This window comes from Cherax quadricarinatus, chromosome 72, assembly GCF_038502225.1.
Source record: "Cherax quadricarinatus isolate ZL_2023a chromosome 72, ASM3850222v1, whole genome shotgun sequence".
NCBI lineage: Eukaryota > Metazoa > Arthropoda > Malacostraca > Decapoda > Parastacidae > Cherax > Cherax quadricarinatus.
The window spans coordinates 8,641,065-8,660,073 of record NC_091363.1 but is presented as its reverse complement, the minus strand read 5'-3'; positions in this window follow the sequence as shown (position 1 = coordinate 8,660,073).

The following is a 19,009-nucleotide window of genomic DNA, read 5'->3' as shown; positions in this document are numbered from 1 at the left end:
AGGTTATCACTCCTCCATCACCAGGTTATCATCCCTCCATCACCAGGTTATCATCCCTCCATCACCAGGTTATCACCCCTCCATCACCAGGTTATCACTCCTCCATCACCAGGTTATCATCCCTCCATCACCAGGTTATCATCCCTCCATCACCAGGTTATCACCCCTCCATCACCAGGTTATCACCCCTCCATCACCAGGTTATCATCCCTCCATCACCAGGTTATCATCCCTCCATCACCAGGTTATCACTCCTCCATCACCAGGTTATCATCCCTCCATCACCAGGTTATCATCCCTCCATCACCAGGTTATCACCCCTCCATCACCAGGTTATCAGACCTCCATCACCAGGTTATCACTCCTCCATCACCAGGTTATCACTCCTCCATCACCAGGTTATCATCCCTCCATCACCAGGTTATCATCCCTCCATCACCAGGTTATCATCCCTCCATCACTAGGTTATCACCCCTCCATCACCAGGTTATCATCCCTCCATCACCAGGTTATCAGACCTCCATCACTAGGTTATCACCCCTCCATCACCAGGTTATCACCCCTCCATCACTAGGTTATCACTCCTCCATCACTAGGTTATCACTCCTCCATCACCAGGTTATCACCCCTCCATCACCAGGCTATCACCCCTCCATCACCAGGTTATCACCCCTCCATCACTAGGTTATCATCCCTGCATCACCAGGTTATCACCCCTCCATCACCAGGTTATCACCCCTCCATCACCAGGTTATCACCCCTCCATCACCAGGTTATCACCCCTCCATCACCAGGTTATCACCCCTCCATCACCAGGTTATCACCCCTCCAACACCAGGTTATCACCCCTCCATCACCAGGTTATCACCCCTCCATCACCAGGTTATCACCCCTCCATCACTAGGTTATCACCCCTCCATCACCAGGTTATCACCCCTCCATCACTAGGTTATCACCCCTCCATCACCAGGTTATCACCCCTCCATCACTAGGTTATCACCCCTCCATCACCAGGTTATCACCCCTCCATCACTAGGTTATCACCCCTCCATCACCAGGTTATCATCCCTCCATCACCAGGTTATCACCCCTCCATCACCAGGTTATCACCCCTCCATCACTAGGTTATCACCCCTCCATCACCAGGTTATCACCCCTCCATCACTAGGTTATCACCCCTCCATCACCAGGTTATCACCCCTCCATCACCAGGTTATCACCCCTCCATCACCAGGTTATCACCCCTCCATCACCAGGTTATCACCCCTCCATCACCAGGTTATCATCCCTCCATCACCAGGTTATCACCCCTCCATCACCAGGTTATCACCCCTCCATCACCAGGTTATCACCCCTCCATCACCAGGTTATCACCCCTCCATCACTAGTCCACTGGCCGTATATTCGATCCTTACCCACCCACAATCCAGCTGGTTGAAAACCATATCTTTCATACATTACAGTCTAAGTTTTCCCTGCAATGCTATATACATTCTGTAGTACTCCAGATGATTTTATGTCCTGTACAGTAATTTAAAAAAAAATAAAAATAAAAATAATTAAGACGCTGGTATGGTGACCCGAAAAATAAACACTTTCATCATCATTCACACTATCACTGTCTTATATTTGTATAATATTTATTTGGCCTTAAGCACACAATCCATAGTTTCTTAGAATATTACAAAGTTACCTCTGCACTGTGATGTTACAGGCCACTGCTGTTACGGTGACTATGACTGCCGTGGCTCCTGGAATCACCTACCTCATCGACCTGGGGGTCCAGGCTCCTGCGTCCTACGCCAACGCCAGTGTTCTCACAACTGACCCCTACCTCGTCCCCGGCTCCTATGATGTCAGAGGTCAGTGTCAGGTAAACCGGTGCCAAGCCAGTGTCAGGTCAGTGTCCAGGTCAAGTATTGTCAGCTAAGCCACATGGACTTCAGTAAGGCTTTTGACAGGGTCCCACATCAGAGACTATTGAGGAAAATTAAGGCACATGGAATAGGAGGAGAAATTTTTTCCTGGATAGAGGCATGGTTGACAAATAGACAGCAGAGAGTTTGCATAAATGGGGAGAAATCAGAGTGGGGAAGCGTCACGAGCGGTGTTCCACAGGGGTCAGTGTTGGGCCCCCTGCTGTTCACAATATACATAAACGACATAGATGAGGGCATAAAGAGCGACATCAGCAAGTTTGCCGATGACACCAAAATAGGCCGTCGAATTCATTCTGACGAGGACATTAGAGCACTCCAGGAAGATTTGAGTAGACTGATGCAGTGGTCGGAGAGGTGGCAGATGCAGTTTAATATAGACTAATGCAAAGTTCTAAATGTTGGACAGGACAATAACCATGCCACATATAAACTAAATAATGTAGATCTTAATATTACGGATTGCGAAAAAGATTTAGGAGTTCTGGTTAGCAGTAATCTGAAACCAAGACAACAGTGCATAAGATTAGATTTTGCCACCGAAGTGGCTAGTTTATTGTGCACCCCATATCCATCCTGTGGACGGTAGCGCGAGAGCATATGGATACACAAAAGGCCTAGAAACTAGGCCCCCAAAGGGTTAACAGGAATACATATGGATTTATATCTACATATCTATAGTTCACTTATCTGTTACAAGCAAATTTAGGAAATTTGCTTAGTATATCTGGTATCTTATTTTCATTAATAAGATATCTTGACATGTCACATAGGTTATTATACTGTCTGTCTCTGTATTCCTCAATAAGTGGACAATTAAGCACATAGTGTTCAAGAGAATGACCATATGCCTGATCACATAATTTACATTTAGTTTGATCATCATCTGTGTGTCTCCCAAACTGCCAGAAGTACTTGTAACCAAGCCTAAGCCTGGCCACTACAACATCAGTCAGTCTGTTCACATTGCAAGTTGCTCCATAAACATACTTATCTACGTTCATGTTATCACAGTGCATAAGTGTTCGCAATAAAGCTAATAGAATCCTTGGCTTTATATCAAGAAGCATAAATAATAGGAGTCCTCAGGTTGTTCTTCAACTCTATACATCCTTGGTTAGGCCTCATTTAGATTATGCTGCACAGTTTTGGTCACCGTATTACAGAATGGATATAAATGCTCTGGAAAATGTACAAAGGAGGATGACAAAGTTGATCCCATGCATCAGAAACCTTCCCTATGAGGATAGACTAAGGGCCCTGAATCTTCACTCTCTAGAAAGACGTAGAATTAGGGGGGATATGATTGAGGTGTATAAATGGAAGACAGGAATAAATAAAGGGGATGTAAATGGTGTGCTGAAAATATCTAGCCTAGACAGGACTCGCAGCAATGGTTTTAAGTTAGAAAAATTCAGATTCAGGAAGGATATAGGAAAGTACTGGTTTGATAAAAGAGTTGTGGATGAGTGGAACAAACTCCCAAGTACAGTTATAGGGGCCAGAACGTTGTGTAGCTTTAAAAATAAGTTGGATAAATACATGAGTGGGTGTGGGTGGGTGTGAGTTGGACCTGATTAGCTTGTGCTACCAGGACGGTTGCCGTGTTCCTCCCTTAAGTCAAGGTGACCTGACCTGACTAGGTTGGGTGCATTGGCTTAAGCCGGTAGGAGACTTGGACCTGCCTCGCATGGGCCAGTAGGCCTGCTGCAGTGTTCCTTCGTTCTTATGTTCTTATGTTCTTAAGCCAGTGTTGGGTCAAGTAATGTCAGAAGTCAGTGCGAGGTGTAGGAGCATGAGAAGAGTGAAGAAATGTCTTCATGGGTGACGTCATCAGTGGGGTCCCACAAGGATCAGTGTTCATGCGGTGATGTCACTACTAGCGCCCTACAAGGATCAGTATTGATGCGGTAATGTCACTATCAGCGTCCTACAAGGATCAGCGTTCATGGGGTGATGTCCCTTCAGAGGTCCAAAAGAATCGATTAACGGGATCTGTAAGCTACTATTAAAAATCACTGGATCACGCAGATAAAATTGTGAGAAACTCACATACTACTCTGACGAACTATAAAATAGCTTTCAATATATGGATGGAGAAACTTTAAAAAAAAAAAGCCATTTCCAACATATGGTTGGCCAAAATTAGAATATGCCGTAGCTGTGTGGTTCTTACACCCAAAGAAAACACGTGAATACGGTTGCAAAAAAAACTATAAAATGGTTAACAGTGTTGGGAAATATGATTTAAGATGAAAAATTAACACTAAAGATAAACACAAGGTTATGTGAAAAATGGCATTTATGTACAGTTCAAGACATATTTCCGGAAACGTTTCGCCACTCGTGGCTTCTTCAGTCCAAAGCCACTCGTGGCGAAACGTTTCCTTTGATAAATGTCTAATAAGTATCTTTTTCCACATCTTGTCAGTATCACCATATCATTTATCACATAAGGTTGTGAAAGAATATATAATAAGGAAGAATTCTTAGTACTTGAAACACGAACAAGAATCCACAGTTGTAAATCGAGGAAAAAATAGTGGGGTCAAAAGAATACTGTGAAAATTATTATTATTATTATTATTACTATTATGTGAGCAAATCACCTGCGGGAGATTTACAGGGCATTATCTGAATTATTACCTGCAAGTAATTTGGTTGAGGTTAAGTGGGACTTAAGTCACAGTAGGTCACCGAACTGCGACTCATTTGACTGCCCACTTCTTTACCACTTTCACAAAAAGCTAGACCTGACATTAAATTAATAATCATAATATTAAAACCAGCTACTCTGGTACATTGAAGTTTAATGGACTATGGTATTAGGCTTGCTGGGTAAACAGATTTATAACTATTAGTACAAAGAACTTTGTATTACCACGTCACCATTTAATGACTGTAGATGGATCACACCACAACACCTGCCCAACACCTAGACCCTACACTGGCTAGCTGAAATCTGAATGCAAGGACTAAAGTGTACTGCATCCCTTATTTCGCCATCCACATGCAACTCTTGAGGTCCCGCAAATTTCCTGCCCCAATTCTTCAGCAGGGAACATTAACACAGGTTCCTATTACAAATTCAGGCCGAAACACCTCATTTTGGCCTCCGAGAACGCCCGATTATAAAGAGAATTTCCCACGACAACCAGCGTTCACATATTGAAAAATGGCATCCCCCCCCCCCCGCCGTCCCTACTGGCTGTTCCACAACCCCCCGTCACTTAAAATTTCTCTACGGGGTCCAAACAGCATCATATTTTCTTACACAATTATTGTATTATTCATTCATACGTTATGTAAAAAAAAATCCACAAATACGATCATTTTTTCTTCACAGAATGGTCAGCCAATGAAATGAATTAAAAATGGCAACAATAAATGCTACAACCAAGGAAATTATATATATATATATATATAATATATATATATATATATATATATATATATATATATATATATATATATATATATATATATATATATATATATATATATATATATATATATATATATATATATGATGAATTACCGAAGACGGGAGACTACGAGCATAGTTATGCTCCTGTAGCTATATAAATACGTAGTAATTAGAGACAGTGCCACTAATACTATTGATGATATTTACAGTGATGAGTATGATAGAAGGAACTTGGCTGAACTACTACGCTGACTTCAACCTAACACAGACGGCCGTGCCCTCCGTTGATGAAGTGGGATGCCCAATTGTAAGTCAGTTCTTACTTGTAAAAGTAATATCTGCTACAGCACTACTTTACGAACTAGATCAGCCACTAAACTCACTGTTATCTGCTCATCTACAGTATTAAACAGCACGCAATTAACATATTAAACAGTACATAATTAACATTAAACAGCATAGTTACCAATATGTTAAACACGTTTGCTTGCGTTCCATTGCCAAGTTTAATTTTTTAACCTCATACAAAACGTATGTTTCTCAGTGTGTAAGCTCTGAGAACTTATTTTGGTCCCTATTTTAGGGAATGAAGCATTCTTGACATGTAGCGAACAGGTTATATGCAGTTAATGAACACAGTCGATAGGCTGTAAACGCCATTAGCCAACCTTCTCTTTGCTTTCAAATATTTTCTCAGATATACACCAAACAAATAATTCCTTAACCCTATATTGTATAACATACATATATCTCATATATTACGAGTGTAAGATGACATATGAAACAGCGAAATATTTCAATATGAGTAACAAACATGCAATAAACAACTTGGTGAAGCACCTTGAGCAAAACATTGTCATAATCAAATCTTAACGTTATTACATTTCTTTTCACTTGGCCTTATCGACCCACTCAAGAACAATAATAACTTACTATAAAATAAATGAAAGCAGTAACTATTTAATTTTGTAGGAGGCTTAGAACGTTTACAAATTGACGCACTATAATGTGCGAGCTTGGGAAGGGTGTGATTTACAGGTGTGAGTTACAATTACAGGTATGGGTTACATTTACAGGTATGAGATGTATTTACCAGTGTGTGGTTACATTTTCAGGTGTGGAACCCCAACGAAGTATATTACTGTAACGTGTCAGTGACGATGGCTAATGCCACCTACTCCTACACTGCTACCTTCAGTGACAGCGCCACTACCTATCCTATCACTGCTATAGGTACGGCTCTTTCCTCTGTCCTAAATTAAAATAACTCTCTTGATATGTGGTATATATTGTTATATTCTTCGTTATAATAATAATGACAATAACATTAACAACAATAATAAAATATAAAATATATAATAATAACAATAATAACAATAATTGTCCCTCCACAGGTTCTACCATATACAGAAAAGGTACACCAGCTCCCAGAGCCATCACACCAATGGTGGCCCTGGGTGACAGTGCCACAGCAACTATCAGTAAACTAGAGCCCATTACCAAACCCTCGCAGCTTCTGGCCTTCGACATGTACGCCAACACTGCGGGAGCTTTCTCCATCAGTGTAAGCATTTATTTCTGTGTGAACAAAGTAGAATATATCTTACTGAGAAGACGTTTCGTCCTCCAGCGATGTTATCAATTTGATGAATTGATAAAAGTCACTGGTGGATGAAATGTTCTCTTCATAAACCACACACTGTGTCCAATTAACATATTTGTCGGTGTACTCTTCCTGTGGTATTCATTGACTCATTATTTACGTCTTGTAGAGTGCGAGTTATTTTATTTTATTTCGTTAGTAAAAAATAGATACATCTATTTACCTCCACATTATGCGAAATAATCAAGCAAACTAGAGAAATATGTCATGACAAGAGGCTAACGGAACTGAATCTAACAGCAGGACAGAAGAACCTGGGGAGATATGATAACGTATAAAATACTCAGAGGATTTTTTCTTAGAATAAACAGGGATAGGCTGCTTGAGAGGCGGAAAACAGGTACCCGAGACTGCAGATTGAAGTTAAAGACACAGAGGAGCCACAGGAATGTCAAGAAGCATTTCTTCAGTTTCAGAGTGGTCGAGAAGTGGAGGCAAGCCCCATACATAGTTCCAAGAACAGGTAGGAGAGGGACCACGAGGCTAGGAGGGAGCGAATATGGCAACGAATGTGTACAAAGTATACAGACCTAGCTGACATCAATGACATACTACTATATAGAAAGCCCCTTGTTATACAGAGCGTTTCGGGCAAATTAGGTCAATTTTGTCCCCAGGATGCGACCCACATCAGTCGACTAGCACCCAGGTACCTATTTTACTGCTAGGTGAACATGAACAGCAGGTGTCTTGAGGTAACACGTACTAATGTTTCCACCCGTACACCCGAGTACAAAACTTTTACCCCGTCCTCTTTATACACTTAAACCGTTTAACAATGGATTATGTAAATAAATAGTACCAGTAAACGAAATGTTATCAATCCACTGTACAAAGCAAGTCAGGCAAACGATTTTAACACTAATAACAACAAACTCATTTAGTCACAAACACATACACATATAAACATTCAACATTCGTATATACTTGTATACATAAATAAATTAACAGCGCCTGGTCTCAGACCGGGCCGCGGGGGCGTTGACCCCCGGAACTCTCTCCAGGTAACTCCAGGTAAACATCCTTTCGTGAATCGTGTGCGAGAAATGTGGGTGAATTTCACAGGTACAATCTTGAATTAACATTTCATACGTAACTGGGGAGAACTCTGGCATATCTAAAACAGATTACTTAGTGTTATAATTGTACCTCGGAGACAGGTGGAACTTTAGCATCGGTGGATCACTGAACTGCCCCTCCTATGTCTACCTTCTCACCGTCCAGATTTTAGCATGAGTGGGTCACTGAACTGTCCCTCCTTCTATGTCTACCCTCTCACCTCCCAAACTTTAGCATCAGTGGGTCACTGAACTGTCCCTCCTTCTATGTCTACTTTCTGACCTCCCAAACTTTAGCATCAGTGGGTCACTAAACTGTCCCTCCTTCCATGCCTCCCTTCTGACCTCCCAAACTTCAGCATCAGTGGGTCACTGAACTGTCCCTCCTTCCATGCCTACATTCTGACCTCCCAAACTTCAGCATCAGTGGGTCACTGAACTGTCCCTCCTTCCATGCCTACCTTCTGACCTCCCAAACTTCAGCATCAGTGGGTCACTGAACTGTCCCTCCTTCCATGCCTACATTCTGACCTCCCAAACTTCAGCATCAGTGGGTCACTGAACTGTCCCTCCTTCCATGCCTACCTTCTGACCTCCCAAACTTCAGCATCAGTGGGTCACTGAACTGTCCCTCCTTCCATGCCTACCTTCTGACCTCCCAAACTTCAGCATCAGTGGGTCACTGAACTGTCCCTCCTTCCATGCATACATTCTGACCTCCCAAACTTCAGCATCAGTGGGTCACTGAACTGTCCCTCCTTCCATGCATACCTTCTGACCTCCCAAACTTCAGCATCAGTGGGTCACTGAACTGTCCCTCCTTCCATGCATACCTTCTGACCTCCCAAACTTCAGCATCAGTGGGTCACTGAACTGTCCCTCCTTCCATGCATACCTTCTGACCTCCCAAACTTCAGCATCAGTGGGTCACTGAACTGTCCCTCCTTCCATGCATACATTCTGACCTCCCAAACTTCAGCATCAGTGGGTCACTGAACTGTCCCTCCTTCCATGCATACCTTCTGACCTCCCAAACTTCAGCATCAGTGGGTCACTGAACTGTCCCTCCTTCCATGCATACATTCTGACCTCCCAAACTCACACATCTGGACTTTAAATTATTTGAGCATATATTTCTTGAAATTTTTCAACAAAATATTTCAAGTCAATAACATTGGCTGTATTAAATTTGGTTGTGGACTGAACATATATAAAGAAAAATTTGTGCCTGACAATTTTTATTTAATTAGTTTGTTGGTCCGCTGGTTTAACTGATTATAACACACCATTGTAATATTACATAAAATTAATACAATTATTATAAGTGAGTGTACATAAAAATTAAGACACCCAACTATTCTTTGGGCTTCACATCCTAATGCCTTCCTGTAGGCAGGCAACTAATATTGGCCAATAGTTACATTACCTGTTATGTGAGAATTAAAACACACGGTGAGGCGAGAACACACCATTACAATGGTGTTAACACTGCGTCTCATTTTCTATTCTTATCAGCATTAATCTGACAGTTGCACTATACATATGTATTATTCCAGGTGCGCTCCACATCAACTTATTTCGTAGTTCCAAATTTATGATGATACTATTTCTATCAGCTCCGATTATATTAGATTAATTACAACACTGATCAGACCAACGTCCACACTACACCATTACCCGGCTTCCACTTCCATGTTTTCGTACACAATACATCATCTCATTTAATTCAATAACACTTCCAGGTGTGTAATACATTCTCATTATTCGAATATTAATTTCTTTTCAACATTATAATAAGTACGTTTTACTTAACTGATTACCATAAATAAAGAGTAAATTATAGGGGATGTTGGCTCCTCTGTGGCTTAACATCTTTTACAAGTCATACCAACACTAAACACCTACTCTAAGTTATATCAACACTATTATGTCCTTCAGTTATTACACTAGTTACAGAAAAATTATCAAAATTTTACACATCATGGGAAATTGTCTCTTTCCAAATCATTATCCCTTACTTTTATTAGATCAGTCAAAACTTTGTCGTGAAGCCCAGCACGATGACTGGAGTGGTATAATTTATTATATTAGCCACACTTTGTTCCAGAAATTATATAAGATGATGATGATGATGATCATAATAATAATAATAATAATAATAATAATAATAATAATAATAATAATAATAATAATAATAATAATAATAATAATATTATTATTATTATTGTTATTGTTATATTCATGGGAAACGCAGAACCTGTAAGGTTTATGTAACGCCTGGGGGAATGGGAGGCATTCAGGTTCGATCCAAGGACAGGGAAAGTGGTCCAGTTGCTTGGATCAAGAGCCCCTGGTCTTCACCAAGGCACCTCCTCTGAAGGGTTATGTCTGTTGTCAGCCGTACACCATCCCACGTTGCAGCTGGTTGTGGCTCTTAAATAGAAATTGGAGCATTAACAATGAGGCTTCCAGCCTTCAACATTATTTGTCATATTCCTTGTACACAAAAGTGACCATGTATGTATCACTTTCACCTTAACTGCAAGTGATTATCAACCATAAATGTTCTTAACTCCATAAATGCTCCACATGTTCGTGTTAAAAACCAGACACAGGATTAATAAATAATAATAATAATAATAATAATAATAATAATAATAATAATAATAATAATAATAATAATAAATTCATTTTGGCATGATACATGGTTGTACAAAGGAATATAATAGTTGAGTGTACTTGGATGCAGAGCACTTCGGGCAAACTTAAGATTTACTTAAGATTAATAAGGCAATAACACATCAAAATAATGGTTCGATCCCCGATAAGTAGGTAAGTTTATTCAGGTACAGATACACATCAATATAGTTATTTAAATTATCATACATAGCAGCATATGTAGAGATTACCTAGGATAATTCCAAACAAAAAAAAGTCAGCGACTTTTACTTCCACTGGGGTCCTTTTCACGGGTGGACACATTGGCCATGTTTGAAGAACACAGAGGCACAATACCGTAACTGGAGCAATACACAAATAACTCGCACATAGGAGAAAGGAACTTACGACGACGAATTGGGCATGTTTCCGTACACCTGCTGACTGTCGCTGTTCACCTAGCTGCAAGTAGGCACTTGGTGTTAGTCGACTGGTGTGGGTCGCATCCTAGGGGACAAGGTTAATCTAAGTTGCCAGAAATGCTCTGCATAACCAGGGGCTTTCTATATAGTATGTCATTGATGTCATCTAGGTTTGTGTAATTTGTATCAGGCACTTGTAGAAATAAAGATTGTTGTTATTATTATTAAAGAGGTGGACCGGTAGGTCAGTGGAAGACCTGGGTCGGATGACAAAGCTTCAACTGCAGGTCATCTAAATAAGACCCGCGTCAGGAAACACTTTTCCTGTTTCCTGACAAATCTTACCTAACCTAATCTAACAGGATTGCAGACAGTGGAATCAGGGTATACCTTTTTGTGGATTCCATATCACACTGATCTTAAAATGGGAGTTAGTTTAATATCTTTATCACGCACCCCATGCCTGTGGGCAACAGTGAAAAGAATATAGTGGCACATAATGGGTTAGGGACGGGCCCCAAAATTTTGATAATTAGAAAAGTTATAGTGGTAATGAACTATTACATGTTTATATATTGTTAATTAAGTCGTAATGAGTTTTTTATGCAGATATGAATTCAGTCACAAGACCATTAGAATATAGCTTAAATATTCTTTTGAATTCTTATTATATTACCTTGTATTGACCCCCAGAACCCTCTCCAGGTATATTATACCAAGTTATAATTGAATTTAAATAAGCTTTAGTGGTTATGAGTTATTCACAATAGATAAAGTCCGGGTGTTTTTCCAGAATGGTTGGTAATGTGCCACTGTGGATAACATTCACATTTCTTGGACATTTGCGAGTGATTTGTCTCCGAATTTACTAATTTGATCGTATTGGGAAATGGAAAGTCGGCAGATTTGATCTAAAGGAAGGTAGCTCCAGTTTCTTGGATCAGAAGTCCTTCACCAACCTCCAGACACCTCATTAGCAGGAGACATGATTAGTTGCACCTGGTGAATAAGATAGGAGGACCATTTGAAACTGAATTACAGCATATATTAAAACCATTCCTAGAAACTGCGTAACAGGGGGCTTTAGATCTATACCTGGAGGGGGTTTGAGGGGTCAACGCCCCTGCGGCCTGGTCCGTGACCACGCCTCGTGGTGGATCAGGGCGTGATCGACCAAGCCTCGTGGTGGATCAGGGCGTGATCGACCAAGCCTGGTGGTGGATCAGGGCATGATCGACCAAGCCTCATGGTGAATCAGGGCGTGATCGTCCAAGCCTCGTGGTGGATCAGGGCGTGATCGACCAAGCCTCGTGGTGGATCAGGGCGTGATCGTCCAAGCCTCGTGGTGGATCAGGGCGTGATCGACCAAGCCTCGTGGTGGATCAGGGCGTGATCGTCCAAGCCTCGTGGTGGATCAGGGCGTGATCGACCAAGCCTCGTGGTGGATCAGGGCGTGATCGTCCAAGCCTCGTGGTGGATCAGGGCGTGATCGACCAAGCCTCATGGTGGATCAGGGCGTGATCGTCCAAGCCTCGTGGTGTATCAGGGTCTGATCAACCCCCTCTGTAACTGTTGGCCGCACGTAAACCGACGTACGAGTCACAGCCCCTACTTTATATAAAACAGTTCAGTTTGTAAGGTGGAAGCCCAGTTATTAATTCTGATACACCTCTGTATTATAATAGCATTAGTTTGGTTCACAAGAACAACACATCCTGCCCTCCCACTGTCTTGATTAAGGGAACCATAAGCGTAGTCTTTGTGATAGTATTCTTTGTCCTCAGGTCATGTATGTTTCAGAGCACTGATTTTACAAAGTAATCAAAGTTAAAGATTGTGCATGATTCGTTTCTTGGGAGGATAGGTGGGCATAGTGATATAAGCTCTTATCTTCCAGGGTGGAGGGAAATGCTGTTTGTTTCCTAACATGATATACATGTATTTATGTAGTCTAGACATGTGTGTGGCTGTTATTGGAATCCATATTGACTCACTTGTCCTACTAATTATATGTCATGGTAATTCTGTAGAGATAACATTATTTTGATCAGCTGGTAGCAGCGTCGGTTCTATCATGACACTGATTTCACCTATTTATCCTCATATTAAGTTTGTACCAACAGATGCAGCGTCCGTCGTGTGCCAGCGGTCAGTACTCTGTGGATGTGGGAGGGTGTATGAGTGCCCCGCCAGACGACCCTCTGGGCACCACCCACACCTGCCCTGCTTCCAATGTCTTCTGGCCACAGGCTACCACCTGCAGCAGTAGTGCAGGTGTTGCTCTAGTCCAGCAAGGTAATGACAGATATTTTCTATCTCTGTCAAACCATTGTCATTGTAAATTTTATGTTCATGTATTCCCGCCTCATGGGGTACACAGGAGTGGTCACTATATAAATATTGCATTCAAAGGGAAGCGCTAAACCGGTATGGAAATGAGAGGTAATCAGGTTTAATCCGATGAACGGGAGGGTAGTTCCAATTTCTTGGATTAAGAGTCCTTCGCTGGCATCAGAGCAACCCCTCTCCCTAAAGATAGTAAATCATTAGTCTTTCCCTGTGAATGTTGATCCTTTGCATGCTCTAGTCTTTAAGGATGAGGTCATAGCCCTGCTGGTCAGGTACTGACTTCAGGTGCCTGTCCAGTGCCTGCTTGAAAACAACCAGGGGGTCTATTGATAATCACCCGTATGTATCCTGGGAGGCAGTTTACCTGGAGTTTACCTGGAGAGAGTTCCGGGGGTCAACGCCCCCGCGGCCCGGTCTGTGACCAGGCCTCCTGGTGGATCAGAGCCTGATCAACCAGGCTGTTGCTGCTGGCTGCACGCAAACCAACGTACGAGCCACAGCCCGGCTGGTCAGGAACCGACTTTAGGTGCTTGTCCAGTGCCAGCTTGAAGACTGCCAGGGGTCTGTTGGTAATCCCCCTTATGTATGCTGGGAGGGAGTTGAACAGTCTCGGGCCCCTGACACTTATTGTACGGTCTCTTAACGTGCTAGTGACACCCCTGCTTTTCATTGGGGGGATGTTGCATCGTCTGCCAAGTCTTTTGCTTTCGTAGCGAGTGATTTTCGTGTGCAAGTTCGGTACTAGTCCCTCTAGGATTTTCCAGGTGTATATAATCATGTATCTCTCCCTCCTGCGTTCCAGGTAATACAGGTTTAGGAACCTCAAGCGCTCCCAGTAATTGAGGTATTTTATCTCCGTTATGCGCGCCGTGAAGGTTCTCTGTACATTTTCTAGGTCAGCAATTTCACCTGCCTTGAAAGGTGCTGTTAGTGTGCAGCAATATTCCAGCCTAGATAGAACAAGTGACCTGAAGAGTGTCATCATGGGCTTGGCCTCCCTAGTTTTGAAGGTTCTCATTATCCATCCTGTCCTTTTTCTAGCAGATGCGATTGATACAATGTTATGGTCCTTGAAGGTGAGATCCTCCGACATGATCACTCCCAGGTCTTTGACGTTGGTGTTTCGCTCTATTTTGTGGCCAGAATTTGTTTTGTACTCTGATGAAGATTTAATTTCCTCGTGTTTACCATATCTGAGTAATTGAAATTTCTCATCGTTGAACTTCATATTGTTTTCTGCAGCCCACTGAAAGATTCGGTTGATGTCCGCCTGGAGCCTTGCAGTGTCTGCAATGGAAGACACTGTCATGCAGATTCGGGTGTCATCTGCAAAGGAAGACACGGTGCTGTGGCTGACATCCTTGTCTATGTCGGATATGAGGATGAGGAACAAGATGGGAGCGAGTACTGTCCCTTGTGGAACAGAGCTTTTCACCGTAGCTGCCTCGGACTTTACTCTGTTGACGACTACTCTCTGTGTTCTGTTAGTGAGGAAATTATAGATCCATCGACCGACTTTTCCTGTTATCCCTTTAGCACGCATTTTGTGCGCTATTACGCCATGGTCACACTTGTCTTGGGCCCCTCACACTTATTGTGTTGTCTCTTTATCGTCCTAGTGGCACCCCTGCTTTTTCATTGGGGGATGTTGCATCGTCTGCAAAGTCTTTTTCTTTTCGTGTGCAAGTTCGGTACTAGTCCCTCTAGGATTTTCCAAGTGTATATGATCATGTATCTCTCCCTCCTGCGTTCCAGGGAGTACATGTTGAGGAACTTCAAGCGTTCCCAGTAATTAAGGTGTTTTATCGCAGTTATGTGCGCCGTGAAGGTTCTCTGTACACTTTCTAGGTCAGCAATTTCTACCCTCCTTGAAAGGTGCTGTTAGTGTGCAGCACTATTCCAGCCTAGATAGAACAAGCGACCTGAAGAGTGTCATCATGGGCTTGGCCTCCCTAGTTTTGAAGGTTCTCATTATCCATCCTGTCATTTTTCTAGCAGATGCGATTGATACAATGTTATGGTCCTTGAAGGTGAGATCCTCCGACATGATCACTCTCAGGCACCTGCTGCTGTCCCTGTTTACTTAGCAGTAAGTAGGTACCTGAGTGTTAATCGACTTGTGGATGGCATCCTGGGGGTGGTAGTATGTCCTAGTTAGGGCTGGGCTTTGAAATAAGCTGAGGTGGGATAACAGCTTGTAGCTTGTAAAACTGATTTGTGTAAAAAAAAAATAATTCTTTAACCCCTTCTCTGTTGAGACCCCCAGAATTAGATGTTGACAGTGTCAAGAATTTAAATTAAAAAGTGAAATGGAATAGAATCTATTTCTGAAGGAAATAACACCATAAATCCGAAATTTTATATAAAACTCATGGAATTAGGCAGGCACCAAGCTGGTAGTCTTGGCACAATTTACGCATCGGCGATTTTGCTCGCTATAATATGTCCTATGCAACGCTGTATAGCCCTTGTGGTTTAGCGCTTCTTTTTTATTATAATAATAATAATAATAATATAAGTCCTATTTTAAGCCAGTTCCACTGCTTAGTTCAACACTTAACTACCTATTGACTGAGCACAAGAAAATTGCCCATCAGCTAACTGAACTACCCTATGAAGTTCATAAATTTCTGTAATTTGGCCGATTTTACACAAAATTAAAACAAAAATCTTATTTGAAGTCTAAAATAAACTATGCATTCCAGCCACTAAAGCAACATCTCTGTTTATTAATAACATCCCCAGGCCTCTTTTATGTTACACTTCCCCTCTATTTTGAATTCATCATCACCAAAAAACCCAAGTTTTACCCAGTCTCTCAGATAATAAAGTATAACCAGGAATGATTGATCATGGTTCAGGGCATTTTCTGTGTGACTAGTTAATAACAATAACAAGTTTGTTTTAGCATGATACATGTTTGTACAAAGGAGTGTAACAATTTGGTGAACATGCCAAAAGCACCTTTATATGCAGAGCATTTCGGGCAAACTTAAGTTTAATAAGGCAATAACATTGCTGTAATTGTACATACGGTCATTAGGTGAGTTAGAGTCAATACAAGAAAACTGAATATTTATTTATTTATTTATTTATTAACAATTTGAGCACACATACAGAGGTACAAAAAAATACAGATAAGAGCAGCATGCCAAAGCCACTTATATTCAACTAGTTCACGCTATCTGGCTTTAATAAGTTAGGTAGAGAAGAATTACATTATTATTATTATTATAATCAAGGGGGAAGCGCTAAACCCGAAGGATTATACAGCACCTGGGGGGAGATGTGGAAGGCATTCAGGCTTAATTCGGGGAACTGGAGCACAGATCCAATTCCCTAAATCAAGAGCCCCTCACCAGCATCAAGGAACCTTCCTTGAGGGGAGAGAAGAATTACAGTTTGATATAGTATATAAAAAAATATAGTATTAGAATTTAGCACAATTTAAAACAATGAAGATGAAAAATTTTTAAGTTTGAAGTAATGATTAAATAGTTGAGCAATCATCAAGCATAATTTACAATATGAAGTATTAGAATTTAGCACAGTTTAAAACAATGAAATTGAAATAATTATAATGTGATTAAATGGTTGAGCAAACATCAACACAATATACAATAATTAAATTAAAACAATTTTAAGTTTGAACTAAATGATCGAATAATTGAGTGATCATAAATTATTTAGGAGTTTTTTGAGTAACTGGTAGATGTAAAATAGTGTTTGTGTGATTAATTTTGGGGGATGAGGTGATTTCTAAGGACCTTAAATTGATTTGGAGGCAGCAGGGGCCCTTTAGTGTGTTCTGGCAATGAATTCCAGATATTCGGGCCCTTTATGTGCATAGTATTTTTACACAGGGAGGGATGGACACCAGGGATATTGAAGAGTGATTTAAGATAAGATAAGATTTCGTTCGGATTTTTAACCCCGGAGGGTTAGCCACCCAGGATAACCCAAGAAAGTCAGTGCGTCATCGAGGACTGTCTAACTTATTTCCATTGGGGTCCTTAATCTTGTCCCCCAGGATGCGACCCACACCAGTCGACTAACACCCAGGTACCTATTTGCTGCTAGGTGAACAGGACAACAGGTGTAAGGAAACGTGTCGAAATGTTTCCACCCGCCGGGAATCGAACCCGGGCCCTCCGTGTGTGAAGCGGGAGCTTTAGCCACCAGGCCACCGGGCCTGTGACTTGTGTTATTCTTGTGTTCTGTTGTAGTTATGAAGGAGGAGTTTGAGAGAAGGATTAATATTTGAGTATACGTTCTGTGTGTGTAGTAGGCATAATAATAAGTATAAATGTTTTGTATATGAAGCAAGGTAAGGCTCTTAAAAAGCGGTGAAGTGTGGTGTCTGGTGAAATGAAAGATTGGTAAAGAGCAAGAAGAGCCGCTTGAGGTACATAATACCGTATGTTTGAAAGGATGCCTACTGTTTTGGAGACTTTCTTTTACATTTGAAGCTCTGTTTCCAAATAGCATGAAGTAGGTTTTGTCTATAGTGAGAGTAAGTTTGTTGGCAGTCATCCAAGTAGATATAGTAGTTCGTCATTTACAATGCCTGTTAGTATAGTTGGGTTTGGGTAAGAGAAGACATGAGTAGTGTCATCTGCAAATAAAACGGGTTTAAGGAGTTCAGATGCATTTGGGAGGTCATTGATGTAAATGAGAAAGAGAAGTGGACCAAAGACACTACCCTGTGGGACTCCAACAAGAACAGGTTGTGTAATGGAGTTAACGCCATTTGTGTATACATACTGGTTTCTGTTGCTAATGTTTCAAGTTTTAGGTCCAAGTCGGACTGCAATGTCATTATTAATTTGTTTCCTGTCTGCTGGTTATGTATGTTTCATCCCAATAAAACAGACCGGGGGGGGGGCTTATCTGGTCTAAGTTTATTCAGGTATACACAAATACAATTACATAGATTATCATACATAACAGCATGTGTAAAGAACCTAGGATAACCCAAAAAAAATCAGGACAAATCATCAGTATCGAATGTCTGATATTGTAAGCCTTTTTTAACCTACTTTCAGACCTGAAGCCAACAATAATCATCTGTTTCAGTAGTAAGTCTTCCATTCTGTTAAATCATACCAAGAAACAGCCAATAAAACCATAAAGACCATCCTAGAAAATATCTCAAAATTGTTATTTTGTACCAAACACAAAGTCAGAGGTTTTGCTATTCCTCTCTTAAACTGTGAGGGCAGGATTTTTTATATACCGTGCACGTTCACCGCACAGACCTATTCTCTCCTGCTTATACCAAAATTTACCACTCGCAAATTATCTGAGAACGAGAGGAGCTCAGAATGTAGATCTGTGTAAGATTTAGATTTTGCCACCGAAGTGGCTAGTTTATTGTCCACCCCATATCTACCCTGTGGACGGTAGCGCAAGAGCATATGGACACACAAAAGGCCTAGGTCTAGGAACTAGGACCCAAAAGGGTTAACAGGTGTACATATGGATTTATATCTACA